This window comes from Coenobita brevimanus, chromosome 49 (genome assembly GCF_032717465.1).
Source record: "Coenobita brevimanus isolate Jiangsu-jjx chromosome 49, ASM3271746v2, whole genome shotgun sequence".
NCBI lineage: Eukaryota > Metazoa > Arthropoda > Malacostraca > Decapoda > Coenobitidae > Coenobita > Coenobita brevimanus.
The window spans coordinates 22885222-22902805 of record NC_137002.1 but is presented as its reverse complement, the minus strand read 5'-3'; positions in this window follow the sequence as shown (position 1 = coordinate 22902805).

The following is a 17584-nucleotide window of genomic DNA, read 5'->3' as shown; positions in this document are numbered from 1 at the left end:
GGATGATGAACTGCAGGAAGGGCAAACTCCAGCCTGCAGTCCACTGAGTTCATGTTCAAATGAGCCTGGAGCCACAACAACAACAACAACAACAACAGTACAGATTAATATTCAAGTGCTGGTGACTCCAAACCAATAACTGATGCAGCATTTTTCACTTGGAGGGACCTGAACATATCCTTCCAACAGATCCAACATGACTGATTGAGCACCCATTCTAAATAATCCTATTTGGCATAAGACAGTACAGGGGTATACAGTATATATGTATGTATATATGTATGTATGCATGTAAAGTATATATGCATGTATGCATGCATGTATCATTTCATTTCATTTATAAAGGCTCCAACACACTTGCATGTATCGGCCTTGGTCGCCTAAAGGTGGCTATCCATGCTGCCTGATCAGTGGCAGCTTCCCTATTGAGTCCCTTATTCCTGAGGTCACACTCTATGACCTTGTCCCCAGTCTTTTGGTCCGCCTCTCGCAACCCTACCCCCAACGTTAACACTTCTCACTTTCTGCACAAAAATGTCATCCCCGATCCTCTCCACATGCCCAAACCATCTCAATTTACCTCTCCTCATCACACCACCAATACACTCCAGCCCCATCCTTCCTCTTAACTCTTCCATCATAAACCTACCCCCCAGGCCTCACATTAAACGATGCACTGCACATCCACCTAATTACTGTCACTTCTGTATGTTAGAGCCTGCAGATATCCTCCTTCTTTACTGCCCAGGTCTCACTACCATACAGCATTATGCACCTAACACATGCATAAATGAACTGAAGTATGTATGTATGTATGTATGTATGTATGTAATGTATGTAATGTATGTATGTATGTATGCAAATCAACTGTGGAAGGCCGGCTAAAGTGCTTAAATTCAGGTGAAGTCCTTTTCAATTAACTCTTGCAGCTAAGAAACAATTTTATTCAGCAAAGGAGAGGCACTGTTTATTGATGGGTTTTATTACTGCTATACTGTTAGTGAGGGATGCCTTCATGGGGTGGCACTGATATGGCTGGGTAACTGCACAGACTGGTTATACAAATGTCCCTCAAATCCCTCCCTGAAAGAAGGTTGGTGGACTGCAGGAAAAAGGAAACTTCAGCCTGCAGTCCACTGGGTCCACATTCAGATGAGTCTGGGATTGCATGAAATACTACCAGTACTGTTATGAATGCATCTAACCCCTTCATTTTAAATACTCTCTCTCAAGCTGAATAAAATCATGTAAAGGCAGCAAGTATAGATTAAAAAGTGCTTCCCCAGAATCAACGGCTTAATCTTAAACTAAACAAAAGCAAGAGACTCTCACCTTGTACGTCCCTTCAAGCACTGAAATATATGGGTGAGCACATATTACATGATGACCCCTTAACAACTCAAAACATTAATGCTACTGAATTTAAAGCATAGATCAATGAGGGCAGTTGTTAAGGGGTTAAAAAATATATACAGAAAAAGTCCATCACATTTCCCAAACAATCAGTCCTCATTATAACTTATGGCTGAATTCAGAAACATCACAAATTTTCCATATAACACTTACTGTAATTTGGGGAGAAAATGGCCAAACAGCTCTATAGATACCAATGCAATGCAAATTTTACAGGTCAGTTCTTCTTATTCTGGACTTCATTAAAAAAAAAAAAAAATAAAAAGCCAAGAATATTTAAGAAGCATAATTCTGTGCTGCTGGAGTGAATAGGGGAAAAATTGACCAAAGCATGACACCTTTTTAGCTGCAACTGGTAATCTGTACAGTAGGTGGTAAACTGCCATATTGCTTTCATAGGTAGCAAAGCAAATCTAAAGACTCAATTCTTTTATAAATGAAAAATTAATCTTGACTTAATGGCAACAAAAAATCAAAATTAATCCCTGGGCTGTTAATATAATAAACTTGATGCATACATTTGGCACATCAGTTTTTGGTTCATTGCCCAATTAGTATTTTATGTAGCAATGGAACTTTTTTTCTAAGGCAATATTTCAACAAGTTAATAAAGATTTCATGGCAACTATAAATGATATATATGTGACTTATAATGAGGACTTAAAGTAATGCTGCAGGCCGTCAAATTATTTATTGGTGCAATTACTTGCCTGTGATTGATAGGTCTGCTTGACTAGACAGACTGGGATTACTCAACAACAACCATACACATTTACAAGGAATAAAAACAAAGGTACAGCTTGGACTGTATGAGGGAGGGAATGCCTTCATGTAGTGGCACTGATATACATGGGCAGCACCACCGCCCTCATTATACAGACATCCTTCAACTCCCTCCATATCCCCCAAAGAGGATAGTGGATTGCAAGGGAAGAGCAATTTTAGTCTGAAGTCCACAAGGTTTGGGTTAATGACCCAGAGGCCATAACAACAGATTAGCTTGAGCCTGCAGCATTAAGAAGCATGAGAAAAATAAATAATAATAATAATAATAAATGCAGAATGGACGGTATTTTGAAAGTAGTCGTCCATAGAGTGCAGATGCTATGAGGAGATGATGCTGAGATGATGCTTGCAGTGAAGGGAGGCAGAATAGATGAAGCTTGTTGTGGTGGTGACACTTCCCAAACTGCTTATTAACTGAAAATATGAAAGACACACCATTAGACATAAATAAGGTACCAGCAAACACTAAAATCTATAAATCTTTACATATACAGGTGTCAAATTCTGGGATGGAATGTATTATGTCCTTGTTTATTGTCAGCTTTACTCATCATCCTTGGTGGTGGGCAGCATGGCCTTCATGTGGTGCTAACACTATAACTTCCTCCCTATCCCCCACAAGGCAGATGGTGAACTATCAAAGGGCAGCTGCCTGGATATTTAAATGTTGTTCAGTTACTTCCATATTCCATAAAAGTAAGATGGTGGACTGCAGGAGGGGAGCAACTTCAGCCTTCAGTCCACATGATTCACACTTCAAATGAACCTGGGGCCATGGCTACTACTCTCTGAGGAAACTACAAAAAATAAAGTTTTAAATATGTCACAAATGTCACCACATAAAGATGAGTAAGTTTACCAAATATTCAAGAAACACTGGCTATCACAGTCCAAGCTGAGACTCACACTGTTACAAATCTCTCAATATATCTCAGATTTCATTTTTCCCAACAATTTCCAGCAACTGGTGGACAGTAAAATTACCTGGTTCTGATATTTAGTATAGCTTCCAGTCCACAGAAACATCAGCTGTATCATGGCCACCCTAAATTTGTCTGTCTGTGTATACATATGTATGTATGTATGTATGTAGCCACTGTTGTAATTAGGTAGCTGGTTTTGGCATATAGTTTAGCTTCCAGTCCAAAGAAAGCATTAGCTGAATCATGGCCAACCCCAGTACAGGGATTCCTTCAGTGGATGCATGGCATTGAATTACAGGTCTCCCTCGTTTTACGACTGGTATGCGTTCCTAGAAAGGCAATCGTAAACTGAAATATCGTAAAGCAAAATTAAGGTTTAATGGGAAAAATAGGGATGTGTTCCTGGACTCGTGTATAAGGAACCCAAGACCCATACAAGTGATCTAATATGCAGTAATAATGATGATGTTTTATGTATTGTAGAGTCGTGCTTGTCTCCCCAGCTTTCTTAATGTTGACAGCATGCTATCTAACAGTTGATATAGTCGACTGTGTAAGACTCATGGAACGAGTGATGGAGTTTGCCCCTCACCTGCTTCGTGCCGCTTCACAATATTAAGCTTAGACTCCAGGGTTAAGCACGTTCTTGCTTTCTTTGGCTTCATATCACCAGCACCAGATGTTGCAGGGCGTTTACAAGACATCACGGTGGTGGCACTAGGGATGCAAAATATGAAGAACAGGGAAAATAGTAATATCCTGGGCACTGATGCGTAAAGACACACAGAGGTTGTACGCTGAACAAGTATGCAGGTGAGACTGGCAAAAGTGCGGGAAACTGTGTGGGCGGGGTGGGTATGCCACGCATCTCTCAGCTGATCTGCCTGTGAGCGCGGGATTTTCACATGCCCAATCATAAATGCGAGGGAGCTCAATCGTAAAATGAACACTTGGTACTAAAGAAGAAGGATCGTAAATGCGAAATATCGTAAAACAATACAGTGTAAAACGAGGGAGACCTGTATATATGTATATGTTGACTATCAAAGTTCCATTCTAGAATGAGAAAAAGAAGTACAGCATAGATGATGATGATGATGATGATGATAAAGTTCCACTGATATCCAAAAAGCTAATCTGCTGGCTTTCCCTAATTTACAGTATTAGTCATATGGAGAATAACCTGCAATAGCCTATTTAAACCAAGAGGAAATTCCTGTATGTGAATAAAATCACCTGGAGGTAGTTACTCTGAATAAAAGTTTGAAGATATCACTGCACTAAGTTTAGAGCATAATATCTGACACAAAAACTGCCTACCAGAGTACCAATGGTTCCTGAAAGGTTGGTTGGCTACTTTACCCTGATTTACACTACCACTCACTACTGCTGCCTACTTCTTCCTTCACCATTATTATTATCCTGATTTACAGTACCACTCACTACTGCTGCCTACTTCTTCCTTCACCATTATCATTACCCTGATTTACACTACCACTCACTACTGCTGCCTACTTCTTCCTTCACCATTATCATTACCCTGATTTACAGTACCACTCACTACTGCTGCCTACTTCTTCCTTCACCATTATTATTATCCTGATTTACAGTACCACTCACTACTGCTGCCTACTTCTTCCTTCACCATTATCATTACCCTGATTTACAGTACCACTCACTACTGCTGCCTACTTCTTCCTTCACCATTATCATTACCCTGATTTACAGTACCACTCACTACTGCTGCCTACTTCTTCCTTCACCATTATCATTATCCTGATTTACAGTACCACTCACTACTGCTGCCTACTTCTTCCTTCACCATTATCAGTCTTTTTCAGTGTACCCTCTACCTCTTCCTGTTTCTCCCATCCTTCCTATTGCCTTTCAGTTGTACCCTTCTTTTCACCTCAGGTGGCTATACACAGTGTGACAAGCATAAAGGTTTCCTGTAACCATTTACAATGCTGGGTGGTAATCATACATAACAGGAACAAGTGGAGCCTACTATGGTGCCCTTTGAACTGGCTGGAGACACAACTGTGGTTTTCATCTGGGAACCAAACCTCCACACTTGCCTGTGCCTCACTGTGGTGAGGTGGTGTCTACCACAAGGGAACACTGGTTCACTGTACAGAACAACCTTGCAGGGTCAGTTGCTTGCTGGTGGATGATGGGTCTGCTTGGCCAGACACACCAAGGATAATTAGCAAGAACAACTGTACCAGTTATATGGCGGGAAAATAATAAGATAACCTAGTAAGACCAAGGTTAATTAGCAAGAACAACTGTACCAGTTATATGGCGGGAAAATAATAAGATAACCTAGTAAGACCAAGGTTAATTAGCAAGAACAACTGTACCAGTTATATGGCAGGAAAATAATAAGATAACCTAGTAAGACCGAGGTTAATTAGCAAGAACAACTGTACCAGTTATATGGTGGGAAAATAATAAGATAACCTAGTAAGACCAAGGGGGATTTCCCCTATGTGAATTACATCACCAGTTTAGTCAGAATGTGATGTGGGATGAAGGCCAACTGTACCTAATAATAACATGAAGGCCAACTGTACCTAATAATAACATGAAGGCCAACTGTACCTAATAATAACATGAAGGCCAACTGTACCTAATAATCACAAGCTGCCACTTGATGACCACCAATATTCCAAGACTTCCACTGCATTATTTAGGGGTTTTGAGCCGGTGTAGGTTTATATCCAAGGGGTGGTTGGGGTTTATTGCTCAACTAATGCTACTCAGGAATGAGTGGAGCTGGTCACTCTCATCTTAAATGTCAGGAACAACTTGCCTAACCCCGGACTCCTACGCTCCTCATGGAGCAACACAGGATTAGATGATGATGATGATGACTAAGCAAAGAACCCATCATCATCATCATCATCATCATCATCAATCATCATCATCATCATATCATCATCATCATCATCATCATCATTATCATCATCATCATCATCATCAATCAATCATCATCATCATCATCATCATCATCATCATCATCATCATCATCATCATCATCATCATCATCATCATCATCCTGATCTCCTTACCTGCCAGCAGTGTTGGATGGATGTACACTATAAATGTGGAAGCCAAACTGTATTTTGTTCTGCTCATGGCTTTTCACTCTGCTCATCTACAATGCCCTGGAAAGCAAAAAATACATGTTACACTCTCTTCACAATGTTATGGAAGGCAAAAGTTAAAACTAATAAAAATAATAGTACCAGTAATAATAATAATAATAATAATAATAATAATAATACAGTAAGCCCTCACTATAACAGACTAATTGGGGCCCAAACCTTTCTGAAAAACGCAAAATTCCGATAAAAGTGACATCTGGACTTCCCCCTGCTAATCCGGACTTTTTCCGATATATCAGACATTAGTCTGGATTTCACCAATGGTTTTCAAACTGTTTTGACAACCACTGCAGTATTGTACTGTGTTATAACTTCACTACGTTAATCAAATGGTATAATATATATAATAATACTGTACTGTACACTGATAAACATTAATCCAATGGTATAATATATATATAATAATACTGTACTGTACACTGATAAACATGTCTTATTTACCTCATTGTGGTGAACATAGCAGAAGTGGTCAGGCAGTCCGGACTGCTTCTGGTTTTATCAGACTTTTTCCGATATATAGGAATTTAGTCCAGCAGCTCCTCGAGTCTGTTAAAAGCAAATTCCAGTCTATTGAAGTCTGTTATATCGAGGTTATACTGTAATAATAATAATAACAATACAGTAATAACAATAATAATAATAATAATAATAATAATAATAATAATGATATTAATAATTGTTTCATCTGTATCGTTTATAAAGGCTCCAGCCTGCTCGCATGTGTCAGCCTTGATCACTTAATGACGGCTCTCCATGCTGTTTGATCTCTAACAGCTTCTCTATTCAGCCTCTTATCTCTAACATCACACTCTATGGCCTCATCCCAGGTCTTTTGTGGTCTGCCTCTCGCAACTCCACCCTCAACGTTTACACCTCACCCTACGCATCCAGTTGTCATCCTCCATTCTCTCCACATATCCAAACCATCTCCATCAACTCATTCTCATCACAACTCTAATATATCATAAAACCATCATCTGGACCTCCTTTCCCACCCTAGGGCAGGGTGAGGAGTAGCAACGTCCAGACAGCAAAAAGTCTGTCCAATTCAATGGGCCTTGCTTCCAATCACTCATCATTCAAGCCCTCGAAATCCTGGCTAAAAAAAAAAAAAAAAATCACCAAGTTCTGTAGCTTCACATATAGCCTACCCTACCTATCTAACAGGGCCAATCGAACATTGTCACATTAAGAAAGGGTACAACTTTGAAGGAGGGAGGAGACGAGGTAGGTCAAGAAAAGGTGGAGCGATACGGTGGATGAGCGTGTGGAGAAGAGAGCTACCAGGTATGGAAGTTGGTGAGGCTAAGGGACTGACAAGAGACTAAGCTGGCTGGATGAATGCTGTGTGCAGAAGTGCATGACCAGCAACACTAATACAATGATGCTAAATAACACAGCTACCCTTGTGGCAGCTACAGTGACATACAAACATTTAAAATACTGAGGGAATCAGTAAAATGCAGTACATTCCACACCAACCTTGAAACTACAAAAACGACCTACTGTAATTCTCTTGTTACAGCTCAAATTTAAAAATGGAGTGACTACTTTTACGCCCCCTACCCTCTAGGGGTAGGGGTTTTTTTCAAGAATATTCCCCCAGTATCCCTGCTTGTCATAAAAGGCGACTAAAAGGGTTGGCGGAGGGTTAGTGCCCCTCCCCGGAAAACAACTAACTAAAAAAACAAACAATAAGCCTCGGACAAGAACTGACCAAACGATGACGACCAAGGACCGGACAAAGGACATGGTTATCGGAACGTGGAAGGTAAGGGGAGCGAATGATGAGGTGAAAGAGAGAGAGATTGTCCAGGTGCTTGAGGGTGCGAAAGTGGATGTATGTGGAATAACTGAAACAAAATGGAGAGGAGAAAGTGTGAGAGAATGGGAGTATGGATGGGGTATATGTGCAGGAGCAGGTGAGAATGAGAGGGCAAAGGAAGGAGAATGTATAGTTGTGAGTAAAAGATGGATGAGGAGCATAAGACAGTATGGATCAGTTGGGTCAAGGATTGTGTGGGTAAAGTTGAAAGTTGGAATACAAATGTGGGCGATTGTGTGTGTGTATGCGCCAACGCAAGATCGTGCTAGAAGAGTGAGAGAAGAGTTCTGGACAAATGTAGAAGTGTGCATGGAAAAGTTTGGAAGGAATGAGAGAGTGTTTTTGATTGGTGATATGAATGGTAAAGTTGGGAATGTGAAGGTGGATGGAATAGTTGGTGAGTGGGGTGTGCCTGCTGAGATAGATGAGAATGGGAGTGCGTTAGTGGACATTTGTGCTGGGAGGGGGTTGGTGATAGCCAATACACTCTTCAGGCATAAAATGATCCACAGGTATACATGGCAAGTGATGAGAAGGGTGGATTAGTGAACTGAATGAAAGGAAGGCAATGATTTATTATGTGTGTGTGGATGAAAGGATGCGAAGATGTGTAATGGATGCAAGAGCTTATAGAGGTTGGGGGAGTGGACTTTCTGACCACTACTTGGTGGTGGCCAGAATTAGAATTCAAGTAAGATGGAGGAATAGAAGAAGGGAAAGATGAGAGGAAGGAGTAGTTGCAAGGATAGTGGAAAGGTTACAAGAGGATGAGAAAAAGGCAGAGTATAAGAGAGAAGTGGAGGAAAGATTGGGCAAATATGAATTGGAGCAGATGGGAGACGTGGAAGGTGTGTGTAGGATATTTACAGAAGAAATATGTGCAGCATGTGATGTGGTGTGTGGGAGGAAGAGAACACGGAGGGGGGTGCAAGGAACAGCGTGGTGGACTGAAGAGGTGAGACAGGCTGTGGCACAAAAGAAGAAAGCATACAATGAATGGATGAGAAATAGGGGCAGGGAAGAAGTTGAGAGGCGGAAGAGAGAGTTATATGTAGAAAGAAAGAGAGAGGTGAAAAGATTAGTAAGAGAGAGTAAGAAGAGAGTGGATGAGGAATTTGGAAGGAATTTGAGTGTAAAGTGGAGGGACTGTAAGAAAATGTTCTGGAAAGAGGTGAAAAGAGTAAGACAGGGTGGAAGTGAAGTTAGCAGGGGAGTGAAAGATAAAAATGGTAGATTACTAGTGGAGAAGGGAGAAAAAGTGAGCAGATGGAGAGAACACTTTAAGGAATTGTTGAACATACAGGATGGAAGTAATGTGAGTATAAGTGGCTGGGGAATGGCTGGGAGAAGGAGGGAGGTGAGAAGACAGGAAGAAATCAGTAGGATAGAAGTTGTGGAAGCAATGAAGAAAGTTAAATCGGGGAAAGCCCCAGGAATTGATGGAGTGTGTGGTGAAATGCTGAAGCATGGGGGAGAGATAGTAGTAGAATGGATGTGGAAGATGTGCAGATTGGCCTGGGAGGAAGGTAGAGTCCCAGAGGATTGGAAGTCAGGTATAATTATTCCCTTGTACAAAGGAAAAGGGAAAAAGAAGTGTGTGGTAATCATAGGGGCATTTGTCTTCTTAGTGTAATAGGAAAAGTATGTGGTAGGATACTTATTGACAGAGTTAGAGAAAGAACAGAGAAATTAGTTGGAGAAGAACAGGGAGGCTTTAGGAAGGGAAGAGGTTGTGTAGATCAGATATTCATTCTTAGATCTTTAGTGGAAAAGTTTCTAGAGAAGGGAAAGAAGTTGTATGCGGCTTTCATGGATTTGGAGAAAGCATATGACAGGGTGGACAGACAAGGATTGTGGAAAGTGTTAAGAATATATGGAGTAGATGGGAAGTTGTTGAATGCTGTGAAGAGTATGTACGATGGTGCGAAGGCTGCAGTGCATGTGGATGGTGAACTAAGTGAATTTTTCTCTTTGAAGGTTGGGTTGAAACAGGGGTTGTGTCATGTCTCCATGGTTGTTCAATCTGTACATGGATGGGGTAATAAAAGAGGTACAAGGTAGGGTAGTGGATGTTGGAGTGGCCCTGGTGAGAGAGGATAGTGTTTTGGAAACTCCCTGTACTGTTGCTTGCAGATGACACTGTGTTGTTGAGTGAAGATGAAGGGGAGCTGCAAGGCTTGGTGGATGAGTTTGGGAGAGTGTGTAAGAAACGGAATCTAAAGGTGAATGTAGGGAAGAGTAAAGTGATGGGCTTTGAGAGAGGTGAAGTTAGTGAATGTACAAAGCGAGGTTGGATGGTGATGAATTGGAAAATGTGAGTACGTTTAAGTACTTGGGTAGTGTGATGAGTAAGGATGGAGGTTTGGAGGGTGAAGTGCGTGAAAGGGTACAGCAGGGAAGAAAGGTTGCTGGTTCTTTGAAAGCAGTGATAAGAAACAGGGAAGTGAGCATGGAAGTGAAAAAGTTACTACATGACAGTATTGTGATACCAACTCTAACGTACGGAAGTGAAGCTTGGACGTTGTTGGAAGGACGCAAGTCAAAAGTGAGAGCAGTGGAAATGAGTTATTTAAGAGGAGCCTGTGGAGTCACATGGAGAGACAGGCTGACGAATGAGGATATAAAGGAGCGTTGTGGTGTGGATGTGGATGTGATAGGAAGCGTTAGAAGGAATACACTGCGGTGGTTTGGCCATGTGGAGAGGATGGAGGGTGAAAGACTGACGAAGAGAGTGTATGTGAGTGAGGTGGAGGGGGGAAGAGGGAGGGAAGGCCGAGAATGAGATGGAGGGATGGGGTGGTGAGGTATATGAGAAAGGGGGGTGTGAGTTGGGAGCAGGGCAGTGAAATGGCGGGGGACAGGGCGACTTGGAGGCGAATTGTTTGTGGCCACCCCAAACGGGATTGAGGCGTCTGGCAATAGGTAGATAGATAGAGATAAGGCAATGACAAGCTTCAAGGATGCACTATTCTTACTCATAAAGATGATACAAATGTAGATATGAAAGCCAATTCCACTAAACTCATTAGTAATATAATGAAATGAGTGTATGTAAGGGATTGCCGGATGGAAGCCCAGTGTTCGCATATGCAAAATAGCCATTCAAAAGTATTCCTTAATGGGTGTGATATTTATTTATCAATGATTACTTTAGTGACTTTACTGGTCTATAGTTTTCCTAGCTATCGTAAGTTTATCCAGACATATAGAATATTCACAGTAGTTACGTTATTTTTTCAGGTGTAGGACCGAGTTAGGGTTCACAAGCTAGGTAGCAGACACCTGAAAGTTCCCCATTGGAGCGACTTAATTACCCACTAAACCACCAGGCGCCATAATTCGGTTATATGGTTACCACCCAGCATAGTGAATGGTTTCCTGGTGTACAGGAAACCATTTGGCTTGTAACTCAGTGTAGAATCACCCATTGGCAAAAGGAAGAGGAAAGAATAAAGAAAAGACAGAAGAGGGTGGAAGGAAGAGAGGTATGGCAGACACCCAAAGCAGCACTACACTGAGTGAGTGGATGGTGAGTGCTCCCACCCACCATCAATTGGTGGCATCAAGCCATCACATCCTACCTCAAAAACATAATTATACTTTCAATTCCTATTCCTTCTGTCCACAGGTGACTCCACACTGAGTGACAAGCCAAATGGTTTCCTGCATAAGTAAATTATGGCACCTGGTGGTTTAGTGAGTAATTAACCCATCCTGTCCAGGTGTCAAGTTTACATGTCCTCCTGGGGCCGTCCAGGGTGCACGTATATGTGTACTGCTCTGTTTACGTGAGTAATGGAAGCAGAAAGTTTTTCATGATGAAATCAGTGCCTTATTTTTTTTTATTGAAAATTTTCGTGTAAGTTTACAAGCAAGTCTCGGTTAACAAGCAATTTTTTCATTCATTCATTCATTGCCAGACGCCATGTCTCCCAAATGGGGTGGCCAAGGGCTTAGAGTTAATTGTTTTACAGGGAGGGGCACTAATCCTCCACCAACCCCACTTGACACGTAGGGATGCCAACAGCATCTGGTGTTCCCAGGCGGTCACCCATCCAAGTACTAACCAGACCCAACGTTGCTTACAAGAATTCGCTAATACGAGGTCTTGAATTTGCACCATCGCCTGTTTAACGAGCAGGCAAAACCCCCCAAAATCCCAACTTACAAGAATCGAGAAGAGGGTATTTGTATTTCTTGTGTATTAACCCTTTATTCCTGCTTAAAGTTGTCTGTCACAGGTGTTGGTGGTTGGTGGAGGTTACTTGGCTGGTTGTTCACCCCATCCCTATTTTACCTATAATTTACGATATTCTGTTTATATTAATGCTGTTTTTATATTTCAGGTGTATTACCCTCTTGTATTAACCCCTTATTCCAGCTTAAAATGACCAGAAAGTCAGTTTTGGTGGTTTGGGAGGAGGTTGCTCAGAGGCCTTGCTCCCTAACCTTATTTTTTCCCTTAAGTGCTTCACTTCGTTTAACGAAAATTCGGCTAACGAGCAAAATCCTTGCTCCCAATTAGCTGGTAAGATCGGGACCCGCCTGCATTTATTATGATGAAAAAGTCTATATCATAGGATTCTGTTATAGTGGAAAATACATTATTTTTGATTATGGACTACATGTATAACTATTTTGTTCACAATATTTTTTTTTTTTTTTTTAAATGTAGTAATAGTAGTAGTTATAGTAGACAGTATTAGTAGTACTAGTAACAGTGGTAGTTAAAGTAGTAATAATAGTATTATCTGCAGTACCTGTAATACCCAGACTTCTAGTCTCATAGTGGTGCCAGAATCGAGCGACAATGCAAGCCAAACACATCTCCATGTCTGTATTTACATAATTGTGATATACAGGAAATGAGCTACGCTCGTGGGGTCCCGTCACTGTTTCTCAGTAAGTCAAATTTAGCTTTAAACTCATTTAAGTTTTTAGACTGGACGATCTCTTTGTCCGGGCTATTCCACAGGTCTATACATCTATAAGGAAAACTATATTTCTTGATATCCTTTAAGCAGCTTGGTTTCTTTCAGTTTCATTCCGTGTCCTCATGTTACTCTCTTATCCCATAAAAACAGATCTTCTTTGTCAGTTTTATCTTCTCCCCACCAAGGTCCTGAACACTGCAATCATGTCGCCTCTCTTTCTCCTTTCTTCTAAGAAAGGCAAATCCAGCTTTTCCAGCCTCTCTGTACTACAGATCTGCCAGACTGGGGATCATTTTGGTTGCTGTTCTTTGTATTCTCTCAATCTTGGTAATATCTTTCTTTTGTGTGGGGACCACGCTACTGCCGCATATTCTAACTCTGGGGGGAATCATGGGCCACTAACAATTTTTTCATCAGTGTCCAGCATCCATGTAATGAAAAAGCTACCTGATATTAATCAGGAGTTTATACGTCTCTCTAACTGCTCTTTGTATAATGTGTTTTTCAGGTGACAAACTGTCCTGGGACCAGCACTCCCAAATCTTTCTCTCTTCTCGCTGCTTTTTGTAGGATTTTAGTTCATTACCCATCAAATAATTCATAAAGTGATGGCCTCTTGGTAATTTTACCCATTTCCAATATTTTATATTCCTTTTGCATTAAATTGTCCTCATTTCCCACATCCGGTCTCCAATCCGTGTATCCTATCCAGATCCTCCTCCTCTACCTTCCTCAAGATCTTTGCATCATCAGCAAACAGACCTTGGCGTAACTGTTCACTCCATCTACCTTATCATTTACATAAATCAGGAACATTACTGGCGCCTAACACCTGAGACCTCTGTGGGACTCCACTTGTTACTCTCCCTCCATCCAGACATCCTATCTTTTTTATTACTGTCCTCATTTGTCTGTCTCAAAAAGTCTCTTCATCCATTCCAGGAGGTTCCCCTTCAGTCCTCCTACACGCTCTAGTTTCCTCATTAGTCTCTTATGAGGTACCTTTTCAAAGGCCTTCTCCAAATCTAAATACACACAATCCACCCTAACCATCTCTCTCCTGAAGAACGTCAATTGCTCTTGAATAAAAACTCAACAAGTTGGAAACACAAGGACCTTCCACTTCTAAATCCAAACTGACATTCAGCCAAAATATTCATCCCTTCCAGATATTTTATCCATCTATCTTTCAGAATTCTTTCGGCACAATTTTGCAACCATGCTGGTTAGGGACACTGGTCTATAATTCAGGGGTTCTTCCCTGTTTTCTCCCTTATAAATTGGTACCACATTTGCCCCTCTTTTCATTCTTGAGGCACTTCTCCCCTTTTTCCAGAGAACACACAATTAAACTGTGAATCTTATCCGCCAGTTGTTTTCTACATTCCTTCAGTAACCAATTAGAGATTCCATCTGGTCCTGGCACTTTCCTTACATCTCTAAGTTTCCTAATAATTTATACACTTCCTGTACTTCCACTTCTTTATCTCTTTTATCACTACATTTCTAGTCACTCCCTCCCCTTCCACAAACTCCTTTTCATTTGTGAAAACTGATTGGAAACATTTGTTCATTATTTCTGCTTGCATTGCTGCATCTTTATAGACCTCTCCTTCTACTTTCAGTTTGGTGATTCTTTCCTTTTGTTTCAGTTTGCCATTAACAAATCTATAAAACAGTTTGGGTTCATCCTTGCATTTGTCGATTATACCTTTTTTCAAAATTCCTTTCTTCTTCTCTACGTATTCTTGTGTATTCATTTCTAGTTCTTTTATATTTGTCCTTTGTTCTGTTGTTATCTCTCTTTCTCCAATTGTTCCACGCTGTGTCTCTCTTTTTTTGCTATCATACACCTTCTATTAAACCACTCCTTTTTCCTGTTTTCTTTCCCCCTTACTGTTGGCACAAATTTTTCCACTCCCAAATTATAGAGGTCTAGAAAAATATCCCACTTCCTCTATATCTCTCTTGTTTCTCTGAATTTTCTCCAATCTGCATTTTCAAAAATTCTTTTCTCAATCCTGCAAAGTTTGCTTTCCCCAAAGTTGTATCTTCCTGCCTATAAAGCTCGTCTCTTGGCTCCATCGTTCTCTGTTATCATGTGGAACTCAATGACCACATGATCACTTTTTCCAATAGGACACAGATAGTTCCAAGGATTCTATTACATCGGGTTCTTAGGTAAACAGTAAGTCTAGTCTTGCTGGTGTGTCTTCACCTCGGAACCGTGTGCTCTTCTTTGACCCACTGCGTCATCACATTGTTTGTTGTTATATTTAATAAAGTAGTGCCCCACGAATCTTCGCTGCCTCCTGAGTCCCATTCCTCCCAGTTAACCTCTTTTACAACTGGGAAGTAACCCATTAAAATTATGTTGTTGCTTATCTCAATCATTTCTCTGTAAATAACTAGTCATGTCTGACAACATTTCTTGGTATTCATCATCACTCCATGCTCTTGTCTTAGGGGAAACATACACTACTACCATATCTCTCTTACTAGTCTCTCTGTAGTTTCTAGATTTCATGTTTATCACTTCGGCCCTGCCTTCTCCCACTTCCACGGTATCTACATTTATGTTGTTCTTCACTGCTATCATCACTCCTCCCGTTTTTTCTTTCTGTCTCTTCCTCCTAGCCAGTTTGTATTTACCATCTCCCCATACGAACATCAATAACTTCTCTTAATTTGGTCTCTACAAAGCACATAACATCAGGTTCATGTACCTCAAAAATCGTTGATTACTACAGTCTTGCCGATGCTATTAAACCATCAACATTAGTACATGCCACCTTCCAATTGTTTTTGATGTTTCCTATACCCTCTTTTCTCCTTCTCTCCGCCGGTACCACTTCCTTAATTTCTGATCCATGACTCTTCAGTAAAACACTGTCTTCTCTTCCTCCGTTCTCTGTTCATTTTTTACCTTTGCCTCCTTTTACTAACTCCTTTATTTTAGCTCTTTCTTCCTCATTTGCATCTCTTCTTATCCAAACATTTTTTAACCTCTTCCTTGTCTGATAATTTCCATGTTCTACTGATAATTCTCTGTTTACTGTTGCCTGAGACTTAAACTTTACCTTCAATGGCCTTGCCCTCCTCTTCCATGTACTTTCCTAAACTAAACACCTCTTCAATCTCTTCTTGAGCTTCGTTGTTTTCCTTCATTACTACTGATATTATTTCTTTAACCATACTCAGTTCTTCTCTTTCTCTTTCTGATCTTATTGTCATACGTTTTTCTTTAACTCTTTGAAATTATTAAGGCACATTTTTTTCTTATCTGCTACATCCCTAACTAAAGATTCTCTACTTCTCAGCACCCTAACCACTTCCCCTCTCCACCTTTCTCCTTGCTTTGTTGGTCTACAAGCTCTTCCAAATTTACATTTCCCTTCTTCCTGAATTTTCTTCCACCCCTATGTTGCTCCTTTTTATTTCTTTAATGAACTCGTCCTTGGTATTCCTTGATTTGGACTTATACTCATCTAGTTTGCTTTTCATCCTGTCTCTTTCTTTCTTCCAACCTCTTATTCTCCCTCTTAAGCTGTTTTATTTCATTTGAGGCCGATTCATTGCTCACTTTTAATTCAGTGCAACTTCTCTTTCTTTGTTCGTCACTACGTGTACAAATTTTTTCCAGTTTATTTTTGCAGACTTTTGGATCTTGTTTTTCCTGCTCTATGGTCCGTTCCTGTAACTCTTTAATTACTGGTCATACCTTTTTTATCTCCTGAACATTCCTCCGCTGTTTTCTCACACCTTGCTATTCTTATTTGGTTCAACTTAACACTTCCATTTCCCACGTCCTCTTCAGAGAAGCCCTCAAACTCTCTCACCGATTGTAAAATCAATTCATCGTCCTTTCCGCGCATGAATCAACCATATGGAGATCTTTATTTTCACTATATCTTGTTCTGTTTATGACAGAAACCACATTTTTTTTTTTTTTTTTTTTTTTTTAACTCACTGTCCGATGGGACCACCATACACGCACTCATTAACAACATGATCACAAATAGGCTGGATCTCTCTTTTGTCGCTGATTCAGCGATTATTTCCTCACAATCCAGGAAGAGCTCCGTGTCTGTGTGTGTGTGTGTGTTGTGTGCAAGGCATCTGGGTATTATGCATAAGTTAGTGTTAGTTTTGTACATACCAGTATGTTGTTTATTTGTATAATTAGAAAAATTATTTCACTGCTCTGTGTATATTTATGTGAATAATGGAAGCTGAAAAGTTTCTTTTCGTGATAAAGTCGTTATTTTTATTTTATATGGAAAATATTTGTTTATACATTTGTTATAATGACGAGGCATAAGTCACAGGAAAGAAAAAATCATAGTGGGAAGTATTTCCAATTATGGGCAGTAGGTAAATACAGTACTCTGCACCGCTACTTTGTTCACAATATTTTTTTTTTTTTGTACTTTTTTTGTAGTGGTACTTGTAGGGGTAGGTGGTAGTATGTCTGGCAGTACTAGTAGTAGTTGTGGTAGCTATAGTAATAGTAATAGTAGTAGTGGTGGTTGT